This window comes from Amblyraja radiata, chromosome 12 (genome assembly GCF_010909765.2).
Source record: "Amblyraja radiata isolate CabotCenter1 chromosome 12, sAmbRad1.1.pri, whole genome shotgun sequence".
Lineage (NCBI taxonomy): Eukaryota > Metazoa > Chordata > Chondrichthyes > Rajiformes > Rajidae > Amblyraja > Amblyraja radiata.
The window spans coordinates 53,185,644-53,213,595 of NC_045967.1; positions in this window are offsets into that span (position 1 = coordinate 53,185,644).

Here is a 27,952-nt window from a genome sequence, read left to right on the forward strand (position 1 = left end):
CAGTGTCCAGTTGCAGAGGGAGGTGGAGATGCCAAGCCCGCTGAGTTTGGTGATCAAGCTGGCGGGGATGACAGTGTTGAAAGCGGAGCTGAAATCAATGAACAGCAACCTGATGTAGGAGTTGTTGTTGTCCAGGTGGGTCAGGGCAGAGTGTAGAGCCGCTGATATGGCGTCCTCTGTAGACCTGTTGGCCCGGTAGGCAAACTGATGGGGGTCCAGTGTGGGGGGGAGGCTGGCTTTGAGGTGAGCCAAGATCAGCCGCTCAAAGCACTTAGCAATGACAGGGGTGAGGGCCACTGGGCGGAAATCGTTGAGGCTCCATGTGGCTGACTGTTTGGGCACTGGCACGATGGTTGATGTCTTGAGGCAAGTGGGGACAACACCCTGGGCCAGTGAGAGATTGAAAATGTCGGTGAAAACTGGGGATAGTTGTCCAGCACATGCCCTAAGCACCCGGCCAGGGATGCCATCGGGGCCGGCAGCTTTGCGCTCATTCACCTTGCTCAGTGCATCTTGTACAGCAGAGGTGGAGAGACTGAGGGGTTGTTCATTCGGGGGTGGAGCAACTTTGATGGCTGGGGTTTTGTTATCTCGGTCAAAGCGAGCATAGAAATGGTTTAGGTCGTCAGGAAGGGTGGCGTTGTCTGGGGGAGGGGTGTTAACTTTCTGGTAATCGGCAAGGGATTTGATTCCTTGCCACATGCGCCTGGGGTCAGAGTTGTTTTGGAAGTGCTCCTCAATCCGCCGTTTGTGATTGAGTTTGGCATTCCTAATTCCCATTTTCAGATTGGCCCTGGATGAGCTGTATCCCTCAGCGTCGCCAGATCTGAAAGCGGCATCGCGAGCCTTCAGTAGGAGTCTGACCTGCCTGCTCATCCACGGCTTCTGGTTAGGGAAGGTCTTTATTTCTTTGTGGGTAGTGACATTATCGGTGCAGAATTTTATATAGTCCATAACTGTTGAGGTGTATGAGTTGATGTCCACTTGTGAATTGAAGGTGGACTGGGTAGCAAACAGACTCCAGTCTGTCTGCTGAAACTGCTGCTGTAAAACAGAGACAGCCCCCTCAGGCCAGACCTTCACTGTCCTCGTGGTACTCGTCTGATCAGAGGTGTGTATTTGGGGAGCAGGAACAGAGAGAGGTGGTCAGACTGACCAAGGTGGGGGAGGGGGAGGGCTTTGTAGGCTTCAGTAATATTAGTGTAAACTAAGTCCAGAATATTGTTTCCTCTGGTTGGGCAGGAAACATGCTGATGGAACCTGGGGAGTACAGTTTTAAGGTCGGAGTGGTTGAAATCACCCGCGACAATAAATGCCCCCTCTGGGTGAGCAGATAGATGTTTGCTGATAGCAGCTTGCAGCTCTTCCATTGCTAGCCTGGCATTAGCGTCCGGGGGTACATAGACTGCGGTGATAACAGTCGATGTGAATTCTCTGGGCAAATAGAAGGGCCTGCACTTTAACATCAGGTATTCCAGGTCAGCAGAGCAGTGACTACCAATCCTAACGACGTCGGTACACCATGAGTAGTTCACATAGATGCACAGTCCGCCGCCCTTGGTCTTACCGGAGTCCTCCGCTGTTCTGTCGGCCCTGAAGACAGTGCGCCCCTCCAGCTCGATGGCGTTGTCCGGGATGTTGCCGTTGAGCCATGTTTCAGTAAAGACCATGGCGTTGCAGTCAGCGATCCGTCTGTGTGTGGTGATCCGCAGCCTTAGTTCATCGATTTTACTCACCAGGGACCGGACATTCGCAAGGAAAATGCTGGGCAGAGCTGGCTGGTGAGGATTTAATTTCAGCCTAGCTCGATGTCCTCCCCGCTTCCCACGTCTTTGTTTGCGGTCCCTGCGCCGCCTCCGGGCACTTCCTGTCGGGGAAGCTGACCCGCTAGACCACGGTGTCTTGGCGATCTCCGGCGGCAGTTGAAAGTCACTTCTGGGGCTCGTTACGCAGAGACGGCCGAGCTCTAATAGCTCCTGACGGCCGTATAGAGTCTTCGCTCGGGTGCTCCGGGCGAAAACTAAGGTAATGATTAACAGAAAAATAACTAAATTACAAAAACTACGGAGAAGCAGAGCCTCGCGTTGTGCACGCGACGCCCTTGACATGCTTTTATTATTCTTCATGGACCTTACTCACTGCACTGAAGATAGACAGAAAATACTGGAGTAACTCAGCGGGTCAGGCAGCATCTCTGGAGTCAAGGAATGGGTGACGTTTTGGGTCGAGTCACTTCTTCAGACTATGATCTCCACTCCTTCATGCTTGCCAAGCCTGTCTTCACAAGTTATAGGAGTAGAATTGGGCCATTCGGCCCATCTAGTCCACTCCGCCATTCAATCATGGCTGATCTCTGCCTCCTAATCCCATTTTCCTGCCTTCTTCTCCCCACAACCCGTTCTAATCAAGAATTTGTCTATCTCTGCCTTAAAAACATCCACTGACTTGGCCTCCACATCCTTCTGCGGCAATGAGTTCCACAGATTAACTACCCTCTGACTGAAGAAGTTCCTCCTCACCTCCTTTCTAAAAGAGCGCCCTTTAATTCTGAGGCTGTGACCTCTGGTCCTAGACTCTCCCACCAGTGGAAACATCTGTGGAATTCTTTGCCACAGAAGGCTGTGGAGGCCAAGCCAAGCCAATGGATCCAGAACTAGGGGTCACAGTTCCAGAACTAGGGGGTCACAGTTCCAGAACTAGGGGTCACAGTTTAAGGATAAGAGGGAAGTCTTTTAGGACCGAGATGAGAAAATCATTTTTTACACAGAGAGTGGTGAATCTGTGGAATTCTCTGCCACAGAAGGTAGTTGAGGCCAGTTCATTGGCTATATTTAAGAGGGAGTTAGATGTGGCCCTTGTGGCTAAAGGGATCAGGGGGTATGGAGAGAAGGCAGGTACAGGATACTGAGTTGGATGATCAGCCATGATCATATCGAATGGCGGTGCAGGCTCGAAGGGCCGAATGGCCTACTCCTGCACCTATTTTCTATGTTTCTATGTTATTTTTAAGGCAGAGCTAGATAGATTCTTGATTTAGTTTAGTTTAGTTTCCTACACTATCCTACACACACTAAGGAGAATTAGTGCAGGTGTCAGGGGTTATGGGGAGAAGGCAGGAGAATGGGGTTAGGAGGGTGAGATAGATCAGCCACGATTGAATGGTGGAGTAGACTTCCACATCCACACTATCTACAGTTTGCCTTTCATTAGTCTTGTCCCAGCAGCTGAGCCTACCCCGCTGACGTTGGGCTTTGTGAAGTCCTAATGCTTCATGTTTTCTGAATTTCCCTTTTGTCACGTTGCTCATCTTCATCCCTTTGTGCTTGACAGATGTTCTCGTCCTCACCTGTCAGCCGTGACGCGCGGGTTTACACCACGAATGCGGATTATTTATTAAAGGCTCTTGAAGTGTGATCTTGTCATCGAGGCTGTGTGCCGAGCAGACCAAATTTAGACGTGATTCACACAGTTCATAAGGTCACAAGAGATAGGAGCAGAATTAGGACATTCGGCCCATCAAGTCTACTCCGCCATTCAATCGTGTGCCAGAGGCAATGAGGTTAGAGATACAACATGGGAACAGGCCCTTCGGCCCACCGAGTCTATGCTGACCATTGATCTCCCATTCACACTAGTTCATAAGTTTGTAAGTTCTAGGTCAGAATTAGGCCATCAGGCCCATCATGTCTGCTCCATCATTCAATCATGGCTGATCTATCTCTCCTTCCTAACCCCATTCTCCTGCCTTCTCCCCATAACCCCTGATACCCGTACTAATCAAGAATCTATCTATCTCTGCCTTAAAGAGATCCATTGATTTGGCCTCCACAGCCTTCTGTGGCAATGAATTCCACAGATTCACCACCCTCTGGTACAAGACTCAAGGGGAGGGTGGGTGGGTTCAATGTGAGGAGAAGTTAAGTTTGATAGTCCTTGTGATGGGGTCACACAGATGTAGTCAGCGAGTCAAGCAGCAGATCCAAGGAATGAGCGGGCTAACGTACGATGAACGTTTGAAGGCACTGGGCCTGTACTCGCTGGAGTTTAGAAGGATGAGGGGGTTCTTCATTGAAACTTATTTAATAGTAAAAGGCCTGGATAGAGTGGATGTAGAGAGGATGCTTCCACTGGTAGGAATGCCTCAGAATTAAAGAACGTACCTTTAGGAAGGAGATGAGGAGGAATTTATTTATTCAGAGGGTGGTGAATCTGTGGAATTTATTGCCTCAGAAGGCTGTGGAGACCAAGTCATTGGATATTTTTTAAGGCAGAGATAGATAATAATAATAATAAATTTTATATTTAATGGGCGCCTTTCATACAAAATCTCAAGGACACCTTACATAGTAAACATATAATCGGAATATAACAATAAGGACATCACAGAGACACAAATTAAAAACAGGATTCAATCCAAAAACAGAAAATCAAAAACACAGTGTGAAGAGGGAGCAGCGGCAACCAATTCGTGCCAGCGTCCACTCTCTCTTCACGGCAGCCATCTTGGACACAGACCTACAAGACTACAAATAGACAAAAAAAAAAATCATCCCCCCACAGTGGATAGCACTGTGGAGGAAGGCACAATGTCCAGTCCCCACCCCATGTTCACCCCAAAGTCAGGCCTATTGAGGCCACCGCAATTGCCTCTACGGAGGCCCGATGTCCCTGGCCGTTCTCACTGGGTGGTCTTGCCCCGGCGTCGGGAGAGTCCTCTCGGCGGCTGGGCTACCTGGAACGGCCGCTTCTTGGTTGGAGCCCGCGGCTGCTGAAGCCGACAAGGCCGCGCCGGTTTGGAGCTCCCAGGCTCCCGATGTTAAAGTCGGCGCCCGCCTCTCCACAGCCTGGAGTTGTTGCTCTCGGTGGTCCAGCTCGCCAGAGCTCCAGCGCGTCGCTCCAGCGCGGCGACCCAGGCAAGGCATCGCCCGCTCCGCTCCGCTCCAGCGCTCCAGTGCTGTGCCGCCACCGAGGCCGAGGTGCTGGGCGGTTCCCGCCAGGAAACGGCGCTCCAAGCCCGCAGGTAGGCCACGAGGACGTGTCGACGGGCAGCCCGGAGAAAAGGCTGCCACACCGACCAGGTAGGGACCTAGAAATTAAGTTGACACCTACCCCCCACATTAAAAAGACCATATCCCCTACAAACAAACAGATAGATTCTTGATTAGTACGGGTGTCAGGGGTTATGGGGAGAAGGCAGGAGAATAGGGTTAGGAGGGAAAGATAGATCAGCCATGATTGAATGGTGGAGTAGACATGATTGGCCGAATGGCCTAATTCTGATCCTAGAACTTACGAACTTATGAACTAGTGTGAATGGGAGATCAATGGTTAGCATAGACTCGGTGGGCCGAAGGGCCTGTTTCCATGTTGTATCTCTAACCACATTGCTGCTGGCATAGGTCGGTACAAAGGCTCAGTGGTAGAGTTGCTGCCTTGCAGCGCCAGAGACCCGGGTTCAATCCCGACTACGGGCGCTGTCTGTGCAGAGTTTGCACGTTCTCCCCGTGACCCGCGTGGGTTTTCCGGTTTTACTCCCACACTCCAAAGACGTCCACTTTTGTAGTGTTTAATTGTCTTCTGTAAAATTGCAAATTGTCCCTCATGTCCGTGTGAGTGGGGAGATCGCTGGGCTGGCACGGACTAGGTGGGCCGAAGGGCCTGTCTCCGCGCTGTATCTCTAAACCAAACTAAACTAAACTACTCCAGCAGATGGCAATGCACGACTGCAGACACTCCATTAACATGGGCACGTTGGCCTCATTCATGCAGGCGATAAGACAATTTTTTACATGGTTATAAATATTGCATCTTAACACTTCAATAACGGGTGATCTGCAGACATGTTGGCTGCCAACTAGATTACAACGTTTGCACAAGCCCTTTGAAGCTTCACAAATTGCATTTATTGACAGCTTTTGCTTTCTTTGGATTTCCCTGAGGAGCCTTAGCAACTTAATCCAACCCATGTGTTAATCTTCACTGAACTGCAAACAGTTTCTACCATTAAAAGCTATTTTTAATATGCGTGTATATATTATACGTGATTCTGCATGGGAGCTTGTCTAATTTTCCATACATAACACGACAGTAATTGAAAACAGGCCCATTGCAATCATGCATAGGAATTGGACTGCAGATGCTGGTTTATACCGAAGATAGGCACAAGGTGCTGGAGTAACTCAGCAGGTCAGGCAGCATCTTTGGAGAAAAAGGATGGGTGACGTTTCGGGTCGGGACCCTTCTTCAGACTCTATTTTTCATTGTAATGATGCTGCCTGGAAAAGCAGAAAACGTTAACAAAGACTTGTCCCACATTCCACACATTCCTTCTTCTCCCCGCTCCCGTCCGGCAGAAGGTACAGAAGCTTGAAAGCGCGCACCTCAGGAAAGCAGACTCAGGAACAGATTCTTCCCCTCTGTTATCAGGCTTCTGAACTGGGCTTCCTTAAGCTAGAAGATGAATAGATGCTGAATTCACCTCTACCCCATTGCGGACATTGGACTTTGTCTGTGGGACTGATGCGCTACAATGCTGAGAACTAGATTCTGCATTCTGTATCTTCCCCTTTGCGCTACCTATTGTACTTGAGTTTAACCATATAACCATATAACAATTACAGCATGGAAACAGGCCATCTCGGCCCTTCTAGTCCGTGCCGAACACTTATTCTCCCCTAGTCCCATCTACCTGCACTCAGACCATAACCCTCCATTCCTTTCCCGTCCATATACCTATCCAATTTATTTTTAAATGATAAAATCGAACCTGCCTCCACCACTTCCACTGGAAGTTAATTCCACACAGCTACCACTCTCTGAGTAAAGAAGTTGTATTTCTTTTGTATTTCTGGTTGTATTTCTGTATAGTATATCTGATCACGTATTCATTGTTTCATTATTTCTATTCCTTAATCTAGATCAAGAAAATGCTTGCCCTCTTATTCCTGTAGTTTCCGATATTTAAAACGTCTTTGTCAAATTCCTCGGTACATTGATAATAATTAACCTCAACCTGAACCTAAAGGTAAGATCAACGTCTCTACATCGGCGAGACCAAGCGCAGGCTTGGCGATCGTTTCGCTGAACACCTCTGCTCAGTCCGTCTTAACCAAACTGATCTCCCGGTGGCCCAGCACTTCATCTCCCCCTCCCATTCCCAATCTGACCTTTCTGTCCTGGGCCTCCTCCATTGTCAGAGTGAGGCCCAGCGCAAATTGGAGGAACAGCATCTCATATTTCACTTGGGTAGTTTACACCCCAGCGGTATGAACATTGACTTCTCTAACTTCAGGTAGCCCTTGCTTTCTCTCCCCTTCCCTTCCCTTTCCCCCTTCCCCTTCCCTTCCCCTTCCCCTTCCCCTTCCCCTTCCCCTTCCCCTTCCCCTTCCCCGTCCACCCTCTTTCTTTCTTTCATTGTCCCGTCCCTCCCCTGAAGAAGGGTCTCGACCCGGCCCATTCCTTCTCTCCAGAGATGCTGCCACAGCCGCTGAGTTTCTCCAGCATTTTGTGTCTACCTTCGATTTTACCAGCATCTGCAGTTCTTTCTTAAACATTTTGCACACTTTTGATGATGAGTTAACATAGAAACATAGAAAATAGGTGCAGGAGTAGGCCATTCGGCCCTCCGAGCCAGCACCTCCATTCAATATGATCATGGCTGATCATCCAAAATCAGTACCCCATTCCTGCTTTTTCCCCCATATCCCTTGATTCCGTTAGCCCCAAGAGCAAAATCTAACTCTCTCTTGGTTAACTTCCAAAATAAGATTATAAGCGAAAGGAGCAGAATTAGGCCATTCGGCCCATCAAGTCTACTCCGCCATTCAATCATGGCTGATCTATCTCTCCCTCTCAACCCCATTCTCCTGCCTTCTCCCCATAACCTCTGACACCCGTACTAATCAAGAATCTATCTATCTCTGCCTTAAATATATCACTGACTTGGCCTCCACAGCCTTCTGCTTCCATTCTGTTCTATTCTCTGCCCCAGTTCATTGTGCCGTACATATTCATAGAACCTTCAAAAACACACATGCACCACAAAACCTCTGAGGTTTTTAAATTATTAAAATGATTACAAATTATTTCTTATCCTTCTTCATCATATATACTTTCTTTGTGTTACACACCCTCTTTGTCAGAGTGAGGCCCAATGCAGATTGGAGGAACAGCACCTCATATTTGACATTGTCTATTGTCTATAGGCAGTTACAGCCCAGCAGTATGAACGTTGATTTCTCTAATTATAAGTAACCCATGCACTCCTTCTCTCCCTCTCCCCCCCTCCCCAACCCTTGTCATCCTACTAGTTCCACTGTTCGCATCCTTGTATCATTCTCCCGTTAGCACCCCTTCCCCAGCCAACAATAGACCATTGTGGGCTCCACCCTTCCTTGGTCAGCTGTTCCCGGCCCTGCTTTGTTCGGGCCTTTTCCTACCTCCAGTTCCCTCCCCTCTACTTTCAGTCTGAAGAAGGGTCCCGACCCGAAACGTCACCCATTCTTTTTCTCCAGAGGTGCTGCCTGACTGGCTGAGTTACTCCAGCACTTTGTGCCTATCTTCGGTTAATACCGGCATCTGCAATTCCTTTCCACACATTCTTTGTGTGTTGAGTTTTGATGGAAATATCTTAGCTCACTTTTACAAAATTCTTAAGGGGTTGGACAGGCTAGATGCAGGAAGATTGTTCCCGATGTTGGGAAAGTCTAGAACATGGGGTCACAGCTTAATGGGGCTTTTTCACGGGGCGAGTTGACGCAAGATGTCACCAGAGTGAAGAGGTCGTGGTCCAGCACGAGTCTCGCACGATATAACGGGGATAGATAAAGAGTTCCCACGGTACTCGGCATTTCTGTTATTTGTGCGAGTGACTTGTCCGTTTCCCGAGCTTTCGCGTTAAATCTTGAATGAACATCGTGAACTACACGTGACACAAATGATGTAACTTTTTTTTTCACACACTATATATATCCTCCCTTGGTTGAATTGGCTCATTTGGAGACATATTTTACTGTGTATGTGGGAGACACAGATGGACTGAGCACAGTACCTCGGTCTTACTGTGTGTGGGAGAGGGGGAGAAAGAGACGTACACTCACAGAGGCAGAGTCTCTCAGCCTGTGTAAGAGGGAGGGAGAGAGAGAGAGAGGCACACACAAGGTGGATGTGAAATCTCACCTGCCTGTTTCAGTGACAGACACCTGCCGCCAGTAAATGAAGACACCCCCATCTGTCTCCCCCTCCTCTCCCTCGACTCCCCCACCTTTCCCTCCCAACTCCAGTCCCGTCCCGACCCCCTGGGAAACTGAATAGAGCAACAATATAGATATAGAAACAGAAACAATATAGAAACTGAATAGCGCAACATGGCAAAAACATCTCTGACACGCTTTACCCCCTTTCTTTGAGATTTTCTGGGAGCCATCTCTGCAAGTGTTCCTGTTAAAAAGATTATCCAACAATGACAATTAGGTGGGACGTCCTCGAAGGACACATACTCACCTTCTGTCCCCTCTGTCCAGCTTCCGGGTTTACCGTTCGCAGGAGTTCCCACGCGCTATATCTCTAAAATCTGAAGTTATGTAATGTCTAAAGGAACTGCAGACGCTGGTTAATGCTGGTTAATACGCACAGAAGGACACAAAATGTTGGTGTAACTCAGCAGGTAAGTCAGATCTGGGAAGAAAAACATAAAAAGCTGGAGTAAGTCAGCGGGTCAGGCAGCATCTCTGGAGAAAAAGAATAGGTGACGATTCGAATCGGAGCCCTTCTTCAGACAGCCTAATCGGAATTGAGTCTGAAGATGTGTCTCGTCCCGAAACATCAGCTTTTTTTCTCCAGAGATGCTGCTTGGCTCGCTGAGTTACTCCAGCTTTTTGTGTCTGTCTTCGGTTTAAACCAGCATGTGCAGTTCACTCCTTACACGGGTCTCTGTACAACATTGATTGGTAGCGTTCCGGACCCCTGGACCCGAGGACTCCGACCTGTATCTCTCAAAGAAGTACATGTGAAAAATTTCTCACGGACCATAAAAATGCGTAACCTTTCAGTAAAGTCCATTTTAAAGTCCCTTTTAAAGATTATAGTTATTTTCTTGAATCTCATTAACATAACTCATGAATAAGTTGATGTCCATATGCGGATGCAAATCTTTATTTTTATTTATTTTTTAAATTCAATCCCACAGAAGATAATTTTTACTCACCTTCTGTCCCCTCTGTCCAGCTTCCGGGTTCACCGGTCGCAGGAGTTCCCACGGTACCCGCAAGAGTTATTACGGATATCGCACTGGCCACTACGTCCATATAATGTTGCAATACTCAACTACAAGTGTACAAGTCAATCTTGGAGAAATTCAAACTTTCTTGAATTTTCTCCCGAGTGACCAAGTTACACGATTACCTGCCGTTAGCACTACGGTGGTCCACGGTGGTCCACGAATGCCGTACTGTTATCGCACGAGGTTCCCACGATGTTAAACTCCGGTTAACTCTTGCGTCAAGTCGCCCCGTGAAAAGGCCGCTTTAGGATAAGGGGGAAATCCTTTAGGACCGAGATGAGAAAAACATTTTTCACACAGAGAGTGGTGAATCTCTGGAACTCTCTGCCACAGAAGGTAGTTGAGGCCAGTTCATTGGCTATATTTAAGAGGGAGTTAGATGTGGCCCTTGTGGCTAAAGGGATCAGGGGGTATGGAGAGAAGGCAGGTATGGGATACTGAGTTGGATGATCAGCCATGATCATATTGAATGGCGGTGCAGGCTCGAAGGGCCGAATGGCCTACTCCTGCACCTATTTTCTATGTTTTCTATGTTTCATTTCAATAGACAATAGACAATGGTGCAGGAGTAGGTCATTTGGCCCTTCGAGCCAGCACTGCCATTCACTGTGATCATGGCCATTACATCTTTGTTGCCCTGGTATTGTCTTTATGATGTATTACATTTGAGCTTTAAGTCATCTGTGAAATGTATAATCATATCCAGGTCTTTAATGTTCATTAACAGGAGGAGTGGGTGCAGTAACAATCGCTGAGCCACTGCCCAAAGTGCTGCAAGATCATCACTCATCACCTCTGATGGTCCCTATTCCTTAACCTTGATCCTGAAACACTAACCCTCTTAATCCCTCAGTCTCCAATATTGCTAATGCCTTTATCAAATGCCTGTAAAAAGTCCAGCTGCAGAACCTTTCATTAACTCTCTCCATTAAAAGCCACAAAGTGCTGGAGTAGCTGTGCGGGCCAGGCAGTGTCTCTGGCGATAATGGATAGGCCACGTTTCGGGTAAGATAGACCCATCTTCAGGCTGATTGTAGTAGGGGGTGGGGGGGGGGGGGGGGGGAAGCTGGAAGACAGGTGGGGCAGGTTAAAGCCCGGCAAGTGATAGGTGGATACAGGTAAACCTCGTCTCAGCATGGTGGCGCAGCGGTAGAGTTGCTGCCTCACAGCGGCAGAGACCCGGGTTCAATCCTGACTACGGGTGCTGTCTGTATGGAGTTTGTACGTTCTCCCTGTGACCTCCACGATCTCTGGTTTCATCAATCACCCTAAAAATGTACAGATTTGTAGGTTAATTGACTTGGTATAATTGTAAATTGTCCTTAGTGTGTGCAGGATAGTGTTGGTGTGCGGGTCGGTGCGGACTCGGTGGGCCGAAGGGCCTGTTTCTGCGCTGTATCTCTAAACTAAACTATACTATACTCTTAAAGATAGCGGAGTCAGGGGATATGGGGAGAAGGCAGGAACGGGGTACTGATTGGGGATGATCAGCCTTGATCACATTGAATGGCAGTGCTGGCTCGGGGCCGAATGGCCTACTCCTGCACCTTTTGTCTATTGTCTATTGTCTATTGTATATTGTCTATAAACTAAGCTAAACTAAAGGTTTAGTTTCACTCACCTATACAACTATTCGTGAATCAAAAATCATCCTCGCCTGTAACCACCCATCACTTGCAAAAAAGTCTGTAGAAGGATCTTGACCCGAAACGTCACCTATCCATGTTTTCCACAGATGCTGCCTGACCTGTTGAGTTACTCTAGCACTTTCTGTCTTCTTTTGTAAACCAGCATCTTTAGTTTAGTTTAGTTTAGAGATACAGCATGGCAACTGGCCCTTCGGCCCACCGAGCCCATACTAACCATCGATCTCCCGTTCACGCTCGTTCTATGTTTTCCCACTTTCACATCCACTGCCTACACACTAGAGGATATTAACAGAGGCCAATTACCCTACAAACCCACACGCCTTTAGGATGTGCCCGGAGGAAACCCACGGAGTTACAGGGAGAACGTGCTAACTCCACACAGACAGATAGATACAATCAAAGAGAGATGTCAAACTCAAGCAATATAGATAAAGAGCAAAGGGGAAGATAAAGAGTGCTCAGCATTGTAATATATCATTTCTAGAGATGGAGTATCTTGGGCCTGTTTCCGTGTTGTGTGACTCTTTGACTGTGACTATGTTCCCCATTCATTGAAATGTTCTCGGACTCCTTTGACAAGAGTTGCAATGATTTCAAATGCTATCACTTTCACCTCACCCTTTGTCACCTCATGGGCCTCCTTCATCCTTCAATATGATCACGACTCATCTTTTCTCTCTGTGCCTTTGCTTAGTTTAGTTTAGTTTAGAGATACAGCGTGGAAACCAAAGATCCTATAGCGGAGCAAGATAGACCAATCCTGCTAAATGCAATGGGCTGACGTGTAGTACGCAACGGAGCGGAACGTGGGCCTTTTTTTCATCCATTTCAGTAACTTGACCCGACCCGACTCGCTGTGTAATCAACGTTGCGGGGGAACAGTTTGTGTTAATAAATTATAATTCTGAAAATGAGGAGAAGATTTTTACCAAACAACTTTTATTTTTACGAGGATGTTTCCGTAACCGGCTCCCGTCTCCGCACTAGTATCTTTGCTCCGCTACGGGATCTTTGGTGCGGAGACGGAAGCCGGTTACGGAAATGGGGCCGAAAATTACCCACGAATCTGCCCATGACCGTACTACGTCTTTTTCGTCGAGTTGGCTATCTTGCTCGCTGTAGGATCTTTGGTGGAAACTGCTCCTTCTGGCCCAGCGATCGCGCTGACTAACTAGTTCTATCCTACACCAGAGGATCAATTTACAGGAGCCAATTAAACTACAAACCTGCACGTCTTTGGAGCGTGGCAGGAAACCGGAGCACCCGGAGAAAACCCACATGGTCACGGGGAGAACGTACAAACATGAGGACAAAGAGGGGGGCATCGAGAACAGAGAAAGACCATTGTGGACTATAATGAATACCTTGTAACTCTGTCGGCAGTCTGTATGTGGCGACTCTTTGCATACCTTGTGTGTGGTGGGCAAAGGAAAGACTCTCACTGTGACGTCAAGAGTCAAGAGTGTTTTATTGTCATATGTCCCGGATGGGACAATGGAATTCTTACTTGCTGCAGCACAACAGAATATGTGAATATGTAAACATGGTAAATAATGGGGGAGGAGAAACCAAATGTTCCATAAATAACAAATATAGTGCAGTAATAATATAATCTTTTGCAGTTCAGTGCTCACAGTTTATTTGTTGTCGTGTTTAATAGCCTAATGACAATAGACAATAGACAATAGGTGCAGGAGTAGGCCTTTCGGCCCTTCAAGCCAGCACCGCCATTCACTGTGATCATGGCTGATCATCCACAATCAGTACCCCGTTCCTGCCTTCTCCCCATATCCCCTGACTCCGCTATCTTTAAGAGCCCTATCTAGCTCTCTCTTGAATGAATCCAGAGAACCGGCCTCCACCGCCCTCTGAGGCAGAGAACTCCACAGACTCACAACTCTCTGTGAGGAAAAAGTGGTTTCCTCGCCTCCGTTCTGTAGGGAATGGCTGTAGGGAAGAAGCTGTTCCTGAACCTGGACGTTGCAGTCTTCAGGCTCCTGTACCTGCTTCCTGATGGCAGTGGTAAGATAAGTATGTGGCCAGGATGGTGTGGGTCTTTGATGATGTTGGCTGCATTTTTGAGGCAGCGTCTGCGATAGATCCCTTCGATGGTAGGGAGGTCAGAGCCGGTGATGGACTGGGCAGTGGTCATAACTTTTTGTAGTCTTTTCCGCTCCTGGACGTTCAAGTTGCCGAACCAGGCCACGGTGCAACCAGTCAGAATGCTCTCTACCATGCACCTGTAGAGGTTCAATAGACAATAGACAATAGGTGCAGGAGTAGGCCATTCGGACCTTCGAGCCAACACCGCCATTCAATGTGATCTTGACTGATCATCCCCAATCAGCACGCCGTTCCTGCCTTCTCCCCATATCCACTGACTCCGCTATCTTTAAGAGCCCTATCTAGCTCTCTCTTGAAAGTATCCAGAGAACCGGCCTCCACCGTCCTCTGAGGCTGAGAATTCCACAGACTCACAACTCTGTGAGAAAAAGTGTTTCCTCATCTCCGTTCAGGAGTGACTTGTGATAATAAAGTGTCAATCAATCAATCAATTAACTCTGTACAGACAGCACCCGTGGTCAGGATCGAACCTGGGTCTCTGGCGCTGTAAGGCAGCAGCTCTACCGCTGCGCCACCATGTGGTAACTGTTGAATTAACACGTTTCCCTTGATCCCCTTTAAAGTCTTAATGAGTTTACGTGTCATGTTAAACGCTATTCCAGTATCGCTAAACGTTATTCCCTTTATCATGTATCTGTGCAATGTGAATGGCTCATTGTAATCACGCATTGTCTTTCTGCTGGCTGGTTAGCACGTACAGCTTTCCACTGTACCTCGGTACACGTGACAATAAACGAAAACTGAACCAGGTTAAAACTAAACTCAACGTAGTGCAAGGATTGCCATTGGTTCTGCAAAGAAATTCCTGTTCTGGGTTATTGTGGGCAATTCGATAGCTATACCAAGAACAACTGTAAGAAACAGAACCGTGGGCAAACCTGTGGTGTTGTTACTGTGTTCTGCAGAATGGAATAAACTCAGCTTTGAGTTTGATTTGCCGTGTGTGTGAGATCTAGCTATGGCTGAGTGCACTAGGGATTGCAAAATGAACCGATCCTGACAACATTCCAATTGTCATTCTGCAGACCTCCCCAAGTGTCAGACAAGCCGCTGCAGAAATAGAAATCTATCGTCTGCTAGCAGCTTTTAATTTTTAGAAACATTATTTAATAGATTATAGACAATAGACAATAGGTGCAGGAGTAGGCCATTCAGCCCTTCGAACCAGCACCATCATTCAATGTGATCATGGCTGATCATCCACAACCAGTACCCCGTTCCTGCCTTCTCCCCGTATCCCCTGACTCCGCTATATTTAAGAGCCCTATCGAACTCTCTCTTGTGAAAGTATCCTGAGAACCGGCCTCCACTGCTCGCTGAGGCAGAGAATTCCACAGACTCACAACATTCTGTGTGAAAAAGTGTTTCCTCATCTCAGTTCTAAATGGTTTACCCCTTATTCTTAAACTGTGGCCCCTGGTTCTGGATTCCCCCAACATCGGGAACATGTTTCCTACCTCTAGCGTGTCCAAACCCTTAATAATCTTATATGTTTCAATAAGATCCGAGTCATAGAGTCAATGCAGCGTGGAAACAGACCCGTCATCACAACTTGCCCACACCCACCAACATGCCCTGTCCAATTTTATTTAATCCCCACATCATTTACTCCCGACATCCAATCCTCTCATGATTTTATACACCTCTATCACCTCGATAAGATCACACCCTGCCCACACCCATTTTCTCCCCTCTCCCATCAGGGAAGAGGTACAGAAGTGTGAAAATGCACACCTCCAGATACAGGGACAGTTTCTTCCCAGCTGTTATCAGGCAACTGAACCGTCCTACCACAACCAGAGAGCAATCCTGAACTACTATCTACTCAGACTATCCTTGATCGGACTTTGCTGGCTTTACCTTGCACTAAACGTTATTCCCTTATCACCGTAAATGGATCGCTTGTAATCATGTATTGTCTTTCTGCTGATTTGACAAAAGGCTTTTCACCGTACCTCGGTACATGTGACAATAAACTAAACTGAAGCAGAAACTCCTCATCCTCCGGCGCTCCAAGGGACAAAGTCCTAGCCTGCCCAACCTGCCCCTTCATCCCAACTTGCCAACTTGCTCATGTCCTCGAGTCCTGGCAACATCCTCGTAATTCCTTTCCTGCACCCGTTCCAGCTTAACAACATCAAGTCATCTTGCATCGAGCGCATTGAGTAGTACACAAGTCTTACACTGGTAGAAGGCCATTCCAGTCAAGTCAGGTTTATTGTCGTATGAATGAGCACAATGAGGAACAGATTCAACGAAAAATCTCGCCTGCGGTAGTATCGCTGGCACAGAGACTTAGACAAACACGAAAACAAATTATACACGCATCTCACATACAGTCTCCAAATTAAATTTTAGAGTACAGCTGCTCCTGTACGTTTAGAGTGCCTGCGGATAAACCCATCATAAATTGAAAATATTATGTAAAAAACGCATTTGTTACAACTTGATCACGTGACTGGAGGCTCGCTGCCGTTGCACCATTGTTGAGTGTTGGCACCATTGTAAAGCTGAAATATTGTAAGTCAAAGCATCGTAAATCGGGGAGCAGCTGTACTCCATCTACACTTCACGCTGCCTCGGCAAGGCCAGCAGTATAATCAAGAACGAGTCACACCCCCTACCCCTCTCCCATCGGGCAAGAGGTACAGAAGTGTGAAAACGCACACCTCCAGATTCGGGGACAGTTTCTTCTCAGCTGCTATCAGGCAACTGAACCATCCTACCACAACCAGAGAGCAGGTCTGAACTACTAACTACCTCATCGGTGACCCTCGGACTATCTTAAACACACATAATCAAAGACTTGTCTCACCCCAGACTCAGGAACAACTTCCTCCCCTCTGTTATCAGGCTTCTAAGCGATCCTTCCATAAGCTAGGGTACTGTCCCATTCACCTCTACCCCATTGCGGACATTGGACTTTGTCTCTGAAACTGTGTAAGAAAGAACTGCAGATGCTGGTTTGAATCAAAGGTAGACACAAAATGCTGGAGTAACTCAGTGGGACAGGCAGCATCTCTGGAGAGAAGGAATGGGAGACGTTTTGGGTCGAGAGCCTTCTTCTGTCTGTGGAACTGATGTGCTGCAATGCTGAGAACTATACTCTGCACTATGTGACCTCTTCTTTGCTCTACCTATTGTACCTGAATTTGGCTAGATTGTACTTATGTACAGGTGAAGAAGGGTCTCGAACCGAAACGTCACCCATTCCTTCTCTCCTGAGATGCTGCCTGTCCCGCTGAGTTACTCCAGCTTTTTGTGCCTATCTTTGTATTCTCTGACAGTGTAGGAATGAACTGCAGATGCTGGTTTAAATCGAAGATGGACACAAAAAGCTGGAGTAACTCAGCGGGACAGACAGCATCCCATTCAATAGACAATAGACAATAGGTGCAGGAGTAGGCCATTCGGCCCTTCGAGCCAGCATCGCCATTCATTGTGATCATTGCTGCTCATCCACAATCAGTACCCCGTTCCTGCCTTCTCCCCATATAATCCTGACTCTACTATCTTTAACAGCTCTATCTAACTCTCTCTTGAAAGCATCCAGAGAATTGGCCTTCCTTTTCTCCAGAGATGCTGTCTTCCCACCGAGTTATTCCAGCTTTTTGTGTCTATCTTTGTATAATCTGACCTGTTTGGACAGCATAGAGAACAAAGCTTTTTACTGTATAACCATATAACCATATAACAATTACAGCACGGAAACAGGCCATCTCGACCCTTCTAGTCCGTGCCGAACACGTATTCTCCCCTAGTCCCATATACCTGCGCTCAGACCATAACCTTCCATTCCTTTCCCGTCCATATAACTATCCAATTTATTTTTAAATGATAAAATCGAACCTGCCTCCACCACCTTCCCTGGAAGCTCGTTCCACACAGCTACCACTCTCTGAGTAAAGAAGTTCCCCCTCATGTTACCCCTAAACTTCTGTCCCTTAATTCTCAAGTCATGTCCCCTTGTTTGAATCTTCCCTACTCTCAGTGGGAAAAGCTTATCCACATCAACTCTGTCTATCCCCCTCATCATTTTAAAGACCTCTATCAAGTCCCCCCCTTAACCTTCTGCGCTCCAAAGAATAAAGCCCTAACTTGTTCAACCTTTCTCTGTAACTTAGTTGCTGAAACCCTGGCAACATTCTAGTAAATCTCCTCTGTACTCTCTCTATTTTGTTGACATCCTTCCTATAATTAGGCGACCAAAATTGTACACCATACTCCAGAATTGGCCTCACCAATGCCTTGTACAATTTTAACATTACATCCCAACAAGGGGTCACAGTTTAAGGATAAGGGGGAAATCTTTTAGGACCGAGATGAGGAAAACTTTTTTCACACAGAGAGTGGTGAATCTCTGGAATTCTCTCCCGCAGAAGGTAGTTGAGGCCAGTTCATTGGCTATATTTAAGAGGGAGTTAGATGTGGCCCTTGTGGCTAAAGGGATCAGGGGGTATGGAGAGAAGGCAGGTACAGGATACTGAGTTGGATGATCAGCCATGATCATATTGAATGGCGGTGCAGGCTCGAAGGGCCGAAAGGCCTACTCCTGCACCTATTTTCTATGTTTCTATGTTTCTATACTCAATGCTCTGATTTATAAAGGCCAGCACACCAAAAGCTTTCTTTACCACCCTATCTACATGAGATTCCACTTTCAGGGAACTGTGCACAGTTATTCCCAGATCCCTCTGTTCATCTGCATTCTTCAATTCCCTACCATTTACCATGTACGTCCTATTTTGATTTGTCCTGCCAAGATGTAGCACCTCACACTTATCAGCATTAAACTCCATCTGCCATCTTTCAGCCCACTCTTCGGTATCTCGGTACACGTGACAATAAGACTCTTCACCCTAATCCTAAATCAAATACGCTTGGGCCGCTCACAGCCCAGTGGTATGAATATTGGCTTCTCTTACTTCAGGTATTGCAACCTTGTCGTGGTCGGGGGGCTTGTGTGTCTCAGTGACCCCAGCGATGCTAGCGGGAGATTCGTCTCCTGTTAGGGTCTCCCATGCTGGACAGGTGGAAGGGTAGAGGCGAGAGGAAGAGCGATCCACTGGTCCTCCAGGTTGGGGGTTGAGCACAGGGCTAACAACCCTGCCTCGTAAAACAAATATTGTTACAGAAACAGCAACTGAAGGAATCAACACCACTGAGTGGAGAACCTTCGTTGCTGCCCTACATGCCAGGAGGCATAATAGGCAGTAAGTAAAGCCCCTGTCCCACTTACATGTCCTTGACATGCTAATGACGCAACCTCATCGTCGCGTTGAGGCACACAGGTGTCGTGTGGGGCACGCGGGACAGTGGCACGGAGAAGTATGGAGTTGTGCGCTGTATCGCGCGGCGCTCCGGGATTTTGTAGGGAAACAAAATCTTCACGCGCCTCCGACGTGACATAGCGCGTACGCGCGCGGGCGTATTGCGATCCCACGATACCCGTGCGCCTCAACACGACAACGAGGTCTCGTAATTAGCGTGCAAAGGACACGTAAGTGGGACAAGGTCTTTAGTAAGTAAGGTTACCTCAGGTAGCCCTGGCATTCCTTCTCTCTCTATCCCTCCCCACCCAAGTCGCTCCAGATTCTCGTTTTCACCCTACGGCTAACAATGGCCTGTTCCCTTTATCATCGTTACATTTTGCATATCTTTAATTCATTGGTCTTTATCTCTTCACATCACCATCTATATCTCTCGTTTCCCTTGTCCCTAACCAGTCTGAAGACCCGATGTTCCCGATGTTGGGGGAGACCAGAACCAGGGGCCACCGTTTAAGAATAAGGAGTAAGCCATTTAGAACGGAGACGAGGAAACACTTTTTCCTCACAGAGAGTGGTGACTCTGTGGAATTCTCTGCCTCAGAGGGCGGTGGAGGCAGGTTCTCTGGATGCTTTCAAGAGAGAGCTAGATAGGGCTCTTAAAAATAGCGGAGTCAGGGGATATGGGGAGAAGGCAGGAACGGTGTACTGATTGGGGATGATCAGCCATGATCACATTGAATGGAGGTGCTGGCTCGAAGGGCCGAATGGCCTACTCCTACACCTATTGTCTATTGAAACATCACCCATTCCTTCTCTCCAGAGATGCTGCCTGTCCCGCTGAGTTACTCCTGCTCTTTGTGTCTATCTTCGGTTTGAACCAGCATCTGCAGTTCCTTCATACACAGCTATTGTACGACAAGTTTATATAGCTTAACTGTTTTTATAAGCGTTCTTGTTAATGTTATTAATAAGGACTGATATATTCTTCACCATCTGCTCTTCCTCTCTCTACCATAACATTTTGTCTCTAATACTACAGCAATAAGCAGAGATGAAGGATTTTCTAAATAAAACTATGCTGGGAGAAACCAATTTAATATCATAAGGGGGATAGGTGGAATGTGTAGGAAGGAACTGCAGATGTGGATGCACAGAAAATAGACTGGAGTAACTCAGCGGGACAGGCAGCATCTCTGGAGAGAAGGAAAGTGAAGGTGACGTTTAGGGTCGAGACCCTTCTCGCTGATTACTGCAGCATTTTGTGTCTATCTTAGGGGAATAAATGGGATCTTTTACCTAGAATCTTTTACCCAGATTGGGTGAATCAAGAACCAGAGGGCATACGTTTGAGGTGAGAGGTGAAAGATTTAATAGGAACCCAATGGGCAGTTTTTTCACACAGAGGGTGATGGGTGTATGGAACGATCTGGAGGAAGTAGTTGAGGCAGGTAGTATTGCATCATTTAGGAAACATTTGGACAGGTACATGGGTAGGAAGGTTTAGTAGAGGGGATATGGACTAAATGCGAGCAGGTGGGAACTAGCATAGATGGGTCATCTTGGTCAGCATGAACAAGTTGGGCCGAAGGGCCTGTGTTTGTTGATCTTGAGCTGGCTTCTGCATGTAGTTTAGGAGCACGTTTATGCTCTTTGGGAACGAAAGGTATGGTTTGGTTTAGTTTAGTTTAGACATTCAGCGCAGAAACCGCCGCTTCCATCCAACGAGTCCGTGCCGACCAGCGATCCCCGCACACTAGCCCCGTCCCACACACTAGGACTCAAAGTGCCGGAGTAACGCAGCTGGTTTGCCTTTTTCAGAATGAACACAAAATTGCAATAACTCAGATCCTGGTTTCATTTTTCCTTCCCGGGCACATAGAAACATAGAAACATAGAAATTAGGTGCAGGAGTAGGCCATTCGGCCCTTCGAGCCTGCACCGCCATTCAATATGATCATGGCTGATCATCCAACTCAGTATCCCGTACCTGCCTTCTCTCCATACCCTCTGATCCCCTTAGCCACAAGGGCCACATCTAACTCCCTCTTAAATATAGCCAATGAACTGGCCTCGACTACCCTCTGTGGCAGAGAGTTCCAGAGTTTCACCACTCTGTGTGAAAAAAGTTCTTCTCATCTCGGTTTTAAAGGATTTCCCCCTTATCCTTAAGCTGTGACCCCTTGTCCTGGACTTCCCCAACATCGGGAGCAATCTTCCTGCATCTAGCCTGTCCAACCCCTTAAGAATTTTATAAGTTTCTATAAGATCCCCTCTCAATCTCCTAAATTCTAGAGAGTATAAACCAAGTCTATCCAGTCTTTCTTCATAAGACAGTCCTGACATCCCAGGAATCAGTCTGGTGAACCTTCTCTGCACTCCCTCTAGGGCAATAATGTCCTTCCTCAGATTTGGAGACCAAAACTGTACGCAATACTCCAGGTGTGGTCTCACCAAGACCCTGTACAACTGCAGTAGAACCTCCCTGCTCCTATACTCAAATCCTTTTGCTATGAAAGCTAACATACCATTCGCTTTCTTCACTGCCTGCTGCACCTGCATGCCTACTTTCAATGACTGGTGTACCATGACACCCAGGTCTCGCTGCATCTCCCCTTTTCCTAGTCGGCCACCATTTAGATAATAGTCTGCTTTCCTGTTTTTGCCACCAAAATGGATAACCTCACATTTATCCACATTATACTGCATCTGCCAAACATTTGCGCACTCACCCAGCCTATCCAAGTCACCTTGCAGTCTCCTAGCATCCTCCTCACAGCTAACACTGCCCCCCAGCTTAGTGTCATCTGCAAACTTGGAGATATTGCCTTCAATTCCCTCATCCAGATCATTAATATATATTGTAAATAGCTGGGGTCCCAGCACTGAGCCTTGCGGTACCCCACTAGTCACTGCCTGCCATTGTGAAAAGGACCCATTTACTCCTACACTTTGCTTCCTGTTTGCCAGCCAGTTCTCTATCCACATCAATACTGAACCCCCAATGCCGTGTGCTTTAAGTTTGTATACTAATCTCTTATGTGGGACCTTGTCGAAAGCCTTCTGGAAGTCCAGATACACCACATCCACTGGTCCTCCCCTATCCACGCTACTAGTTACATCCTCGAAAAATTCTATAAGATTCGTCAGACATGATTTACCTTTTGTAAATCCATGCTGACTTTGACCAATGATTTCACCACTTTCCAAATGTGCTGCTATTCCATCTTTAATAACTGACTCTAGTAGTTTCCCCACTACCGATGTTAGACTAACTGGTCTGTAATTCCCCGTTTTCTCTCTCCCTCCCTTCTTAAAAAGTGGGGTTACGTTTGCTACCCGCCAATCCTCAGGAACTACTCCAGAATCTAAAGAGTTTTGAAAGATTATTACTAATGCATCCACTATTTCTGGAGCTACTTCCTTAAGTACTCTGGGATGCAGCCTATCTGGCCCTGGGGATTTATCGGCCTTTAATCCATTCAATTTACCCAACACCACTTCCCGGCTAACCTGGATTTCATTCAATTCCTCCAACTCCTTTGACCTGCGGTCCCCTGCTATTTCCGGCAGATTATTTATGTCTTCCTTAGTGAAGACCGAACCAAAGTAGTTATTCAAGTGAGTACTTTAGCTGAGTTGGACTTGCACTGGGACTGGGCAATCAGCGTGATTTATGGAGACAGAATTCTTAAGCAGCTTACACCTCAACGGTATATTCACATACAAGGAATTTGGCTTGGTGCTCTGGATGTGTGCGTGTGTGCGCGTGTTTATGTGTGTGTTCCTGTGTATGTGCGTGTGTGTGTGTGTGCGTGTGTGTTCATGTGAGTGTGCGTGCGTGTGCGCGTGTTTATGTGCGTGTGTGTGCGCGCGTGTGTGTGTGCGTGTGTGTTCATGTGAGTGTGTGCGTGTGTGTGCGCGCGTGTGTGTGTGCGTGTGTGTTCATGTGAGTGTGTGCGTGTGTGTGCGCGTGTGTGTGCGTGTGCGTGTGTGTGCGTGTGCGTGTGCGCATGCATGTCCGTGTGTGTGTGTGTCTGTGTGCATGTTTTTGGTCAGAGCCGTGGATTTACTGAGCTGGTGTTCAATGGGCTGTCCATGCATATTTTAACAAATCTACAACAGCCCTTTGGTGGAAAGCTGTTCACCAACACACAGGTGTGAGTGTGGAGCCAGTCTGTGTGAAATGCTTTCTGCATGTACGTACTAAAACCGTGACCAGGTTAACGTAATGACTGCTTCAGATGAGCTGTCTCTAACCATCTTCCGTCACTTTAAAGAATTACCAGGTACAAGTTCGTGCCAATGATTACAAGAGCCTTTTTGTTTCTATGGTAACTAGCCATAGCAACGGGCCTGGAAAATCATCCAACAGGCCTTGTGTTTAATTTTCAAGAGAACAACGTCATTCACTTGGTTAGGTTCTGGTGGTCTCTAAAGCATTTTTTCCCCAGCTGAGGTCAATAAAGTAGCTGAGTTTAGTTTAGTTTAGAGATACAGCGCGGAAACATGGCCTTCAGCCTTCAGCCCACCGAGTCAGTGCCGACCAGCGAACACGAGCACCATCCTACACACAATAGGGACAATTTACAACCTTTACCAAAGCCAATTACCTTATAAACCTGTACCGCAAGAACAGGAGTACGGAGGATGCCATCTCAACGGCACTTCACTCCGCCCTCTCCCACCTCGACAACAGAGACACTTACGTAAGAATGCTGTTCATCGATTACAGCTCAGCATTCAACACCATTATACCATCTAAACTGATCACCAAACTCGGTAACCTGGGCATCGATCCCTCCCTCTGCAACTGGATACTGGACTTTCTAACCAACAGACCCCAGTCTGTTAGGTTAGACAAGCACACCTCTTCAACCCTCACCCTGAACACCGGCGTTCCACAGGGCTGTGTGCTGAGCCCCCTCCTCTACTCCCTCTTCACCTATGACTGCACACCTGTACATGGTACTAACACCATCATCAAGTATGCAGATGATACAACGGTGATTGGCCTCATCAGCAACAACGATGAGTCGGCCTACAGGGAGGAGGTCCAGCACTTAGCAGCGCTGACAACAACCTGGCCCTTAACTCCAAGAAGACCAAGGAGCTCATTGTAGACTTCAGGAAGTCCAGGGGCGGCACGCACACCCCCATCCATATTAACGGGACGGAGGTGGAACGTGTTTCTAGCTTCAGGTTCCTGGGTGTTAACATCTCCGATGACCTCTCTTGGACCCACAATACCTCAACTCTGGTCAAGAAGGCTCACCAGCGTCTCTTCTTCCTGAGGAGACTGAAGAAGGTCCATCTGTCTCCTCAGATCCTGGTGAACTTCTACCGCTGCACCATCGAGAGCATCCTTACCAACTGTATCACAGTATGGTATGGCAACTGCTCTGTCTCCGACCGGAAAGCACTGCAGAGGGTGGTGAAAATTGCCCAACGCATCACCGATTCCTCACTCCCCTCCATTTAGTCTGTACAAAGCAAGCGTTGTCTGCGGAGGGCGCTCAGCATCGCCAAGGACTGCTCTCACCCCAACCATGAACTGTTTACCCTCCTACCATCCGGGAGGCGCTACAGGTCTCTCCGTTGCCGGACCAGCAGGTCCAGGAACAGCTTCTTCCCGGCGGCTGTCACTCTACTCAACAACGTACCTCGGTGACTGCCAATCACTCCCCCCCCCCGGACACTCCTCCCACAGGAAAAACACTATGTCTGTATATATGCTAATGTAAATATTTATTCAAATCATATGCTATGTCGCTCTTCCAGTGAGATGCTAAATGCATTTCGTTGTCTCTGTACTGTACACGGACAATGACAATTAAAGTTGAATCTGAATCTGAATCTGAATCTGAATAATGAGAGGAAACCTGATCTCCCGGAGAAATCCCACACGGTCACGGGGAGAACGTACAAACTCTGTACAGAACGCACCCATAGTCAGGATCGAACCCGGGTCTCTGGCGCTGTGAGGCAGCAACTCTACCACTGCGCCACCGTGCCACCCCTTAAAGTTCTGAATGATTAGCTCCAAGTTCGGTACAATGTGTCAATATAATGAACTGCAGATGCCAGTTTACAAAAAGAAAAGACAAAGTGCTGGAGTATCTCAGTGGGTCAGGCTGCACCTCTGGAGGACGTGGATAGGTGAAGTTTTGGGTCGAGACCCTTCTTCTGACTCATTGTAGTAGGTGGGAGGAAAGCTGGAAGAGAAGTATATAGTGGCTTGGTTCGGCAACTTGAGCGCCCTGGAAAGGAAAAGACTACAAAAAGTAGTAAACACTGCCCAGTCTATCATCGGGTCTGACCTTCCTTCCATCGAGGGGATTTATCGCAGTCGCTGCCTCAAAAAGGCTGGCAGTATCATCAAAGACCCACACCATCCTGGCCACACACTCATCTCCCTGCTACCTTCAGGTAACAACCAGGTTCAGGACTTGCAGTCACATCTAGAGAGGGGGGGGGGGGGGGTAGTGAGTGAGGGCAGAGAGAGAAGGGGCAGAGACAGAGACACAGAGAGAGGGGCAAGAGGGATAGGGGGGCGGAGAGGAGGAGAAGAGGGAGGGTGGGTGAGGGGGGAAAGGTGGGGGAGGAGAGAGAGAGAGTGCTGAGAGGGGGGTGAGGGGGAGAGGTGGGGAGCAGGGAGGGGGAGAAGGGGGGAGGAGAGGGAGAGGGGGAGGAGAGGGAGGGGAGGAGAGAGGAGAGGGGGGGAGAGAGGAGAGGGGGGGAGAAGAGAGGGGGGAGAGGAGAGGAGGAGAAGGGGGGGAGAGAGGAGAGGGGGGGTGAGGAGAGAGAGGAGAGGGGGGAGAGGGCAGAGGGCAGAGGGGAGAGGGGGGGAGAGGGGGGGAGGAGAGGGTGGGGAGAGAGAGAAAGAGAGAAGGATAGGGAGAGAGAGAGGAAGAGAGAGAGAGAGAGAGAGAGAGAGAGAGAATGCCTTTTTACTTCAACCCAAACCCAAACAACCATTTGCAGGCAGTGCTTTTTTTACCTCAAACTAACCATATTTTCATTTTTAAACCAAATTAAGGGTACTCACAGTGCTGTAGACATTTGTTCCATGTCATTCAGAGCTCTGATTGAGGCACACCACTTGCAGAGACTCATTGAGGCACACCACTTGCAGAGACTGATTGAGGCACACCACTTCCTGGTTTTATAGTCCCTCCCCCTCCCTCCAGCAGGGGCAGCAGAGAGAATGGGGAATTTTGTAAAAACAATAATATCTCTGTCATATTTCATCGACGGGAAAAATCCTCGGCACACATGCGGCGGAGGGGGGCTCTGAGCGAGGTGGCCAAAAATGACAGCCGTAGGTGGCGGCGTTCTCTCGAAAATCGCAGCACAGAACGCAAAAACCGGTCAAGAACAGAGTTTTAGTAATATAGATATGGACACACTGATCTGTTTTGTAGTCAATGCCTACTATGTTCTGTGTGCTGAAGCAAAGCAAGAATTTCATTGTTCTATCGGGGACACATGACAATAAACTCACTTGAACTTGAACTTGAACTTGAACTACAGAGAGGCACAAAATGCTGGAGCAACTCAACGGGCCAGGCATCATTTCTGGAGAGAAGGAATGGGTGACGTTTCGGGTTGTGATAGGGGCACCCACAATAATTAGTCACCCCCATCTACTATCAGTCTAATGAAGGGTCTCTAATGAAACGTCACCTGTTCCTTTCTCTCCAGAGATGCTGCCTGACCCGCTGAGTTACTCCAGCACTCTCGTGACTATCTCCACCTATCACTTGCCAGGTTTTGTTCCGCCTCCAAAGATAGGCACAAAACGCTGGAGTAACACAGCGGGTCAGGCAGCATCTCCGGATAGGGGTCGCCAACTTTCTCACTCCCAAATAAGGGACCAAAGGTCAAAATAAGGGACAAATCCTCGACGGGAATTCATTGACCGACTCGGCCGTGGCTGGGTGAATGATGAGTTGGCCCCGGGTGCTGGACTGCACACAAAGCCCAGCCGGCGGGCCAGCTGAGGGGTTTTGGCCCGGGCCGCCCCATCCAACTCATGAACCGATGATTGGTCATGAGAAGGAGGGGTGGTGGTGGTGTCGGCGGTAAGCGAAGGTCCGAAGGTCGGACAGCTGGCCGGGCTGCCGACCGACGGGGCCACGGGCGAGGCGCTGATGCTGCTGCTGCTGCACTCCATGGGCTGCACTACGTCGGGACGGGTGAGGCGGGGCCGGAGGCGGCGCTCCGACCTGACAGTCCCCTCGACCCGAGTAGTAGCGGTCAAATACGGGACAAGGGCGGTCCCGTATGGGACAAACCAATTTAGCCCAATGTATGGATACAGGTGACCTTTTGGGTCAGGTCCCTCAATAGATTGATGGTAGCTGATGGACTATTACCCCTGTCACTTGCCAGACTTTGTCCCACCCCCACTCCTTTCTTCCAGCTTTCTCCCTCTTACTTCAATCAATCTGAGGAAGGGTTCCAATAGACAATAGGTGCAGGAGTAGGCCAATCGGCCCTTCAATCCAGCACCGCCATTCAATGTGATCATGGCTGATCATCCATAATCAGTACCCTGTTCCTACCTTCTCCCCATATCCCCTGACTCCGCTATCTTTAAGAGCCCTATCTAGCTCTCTCTTGAAAGTATC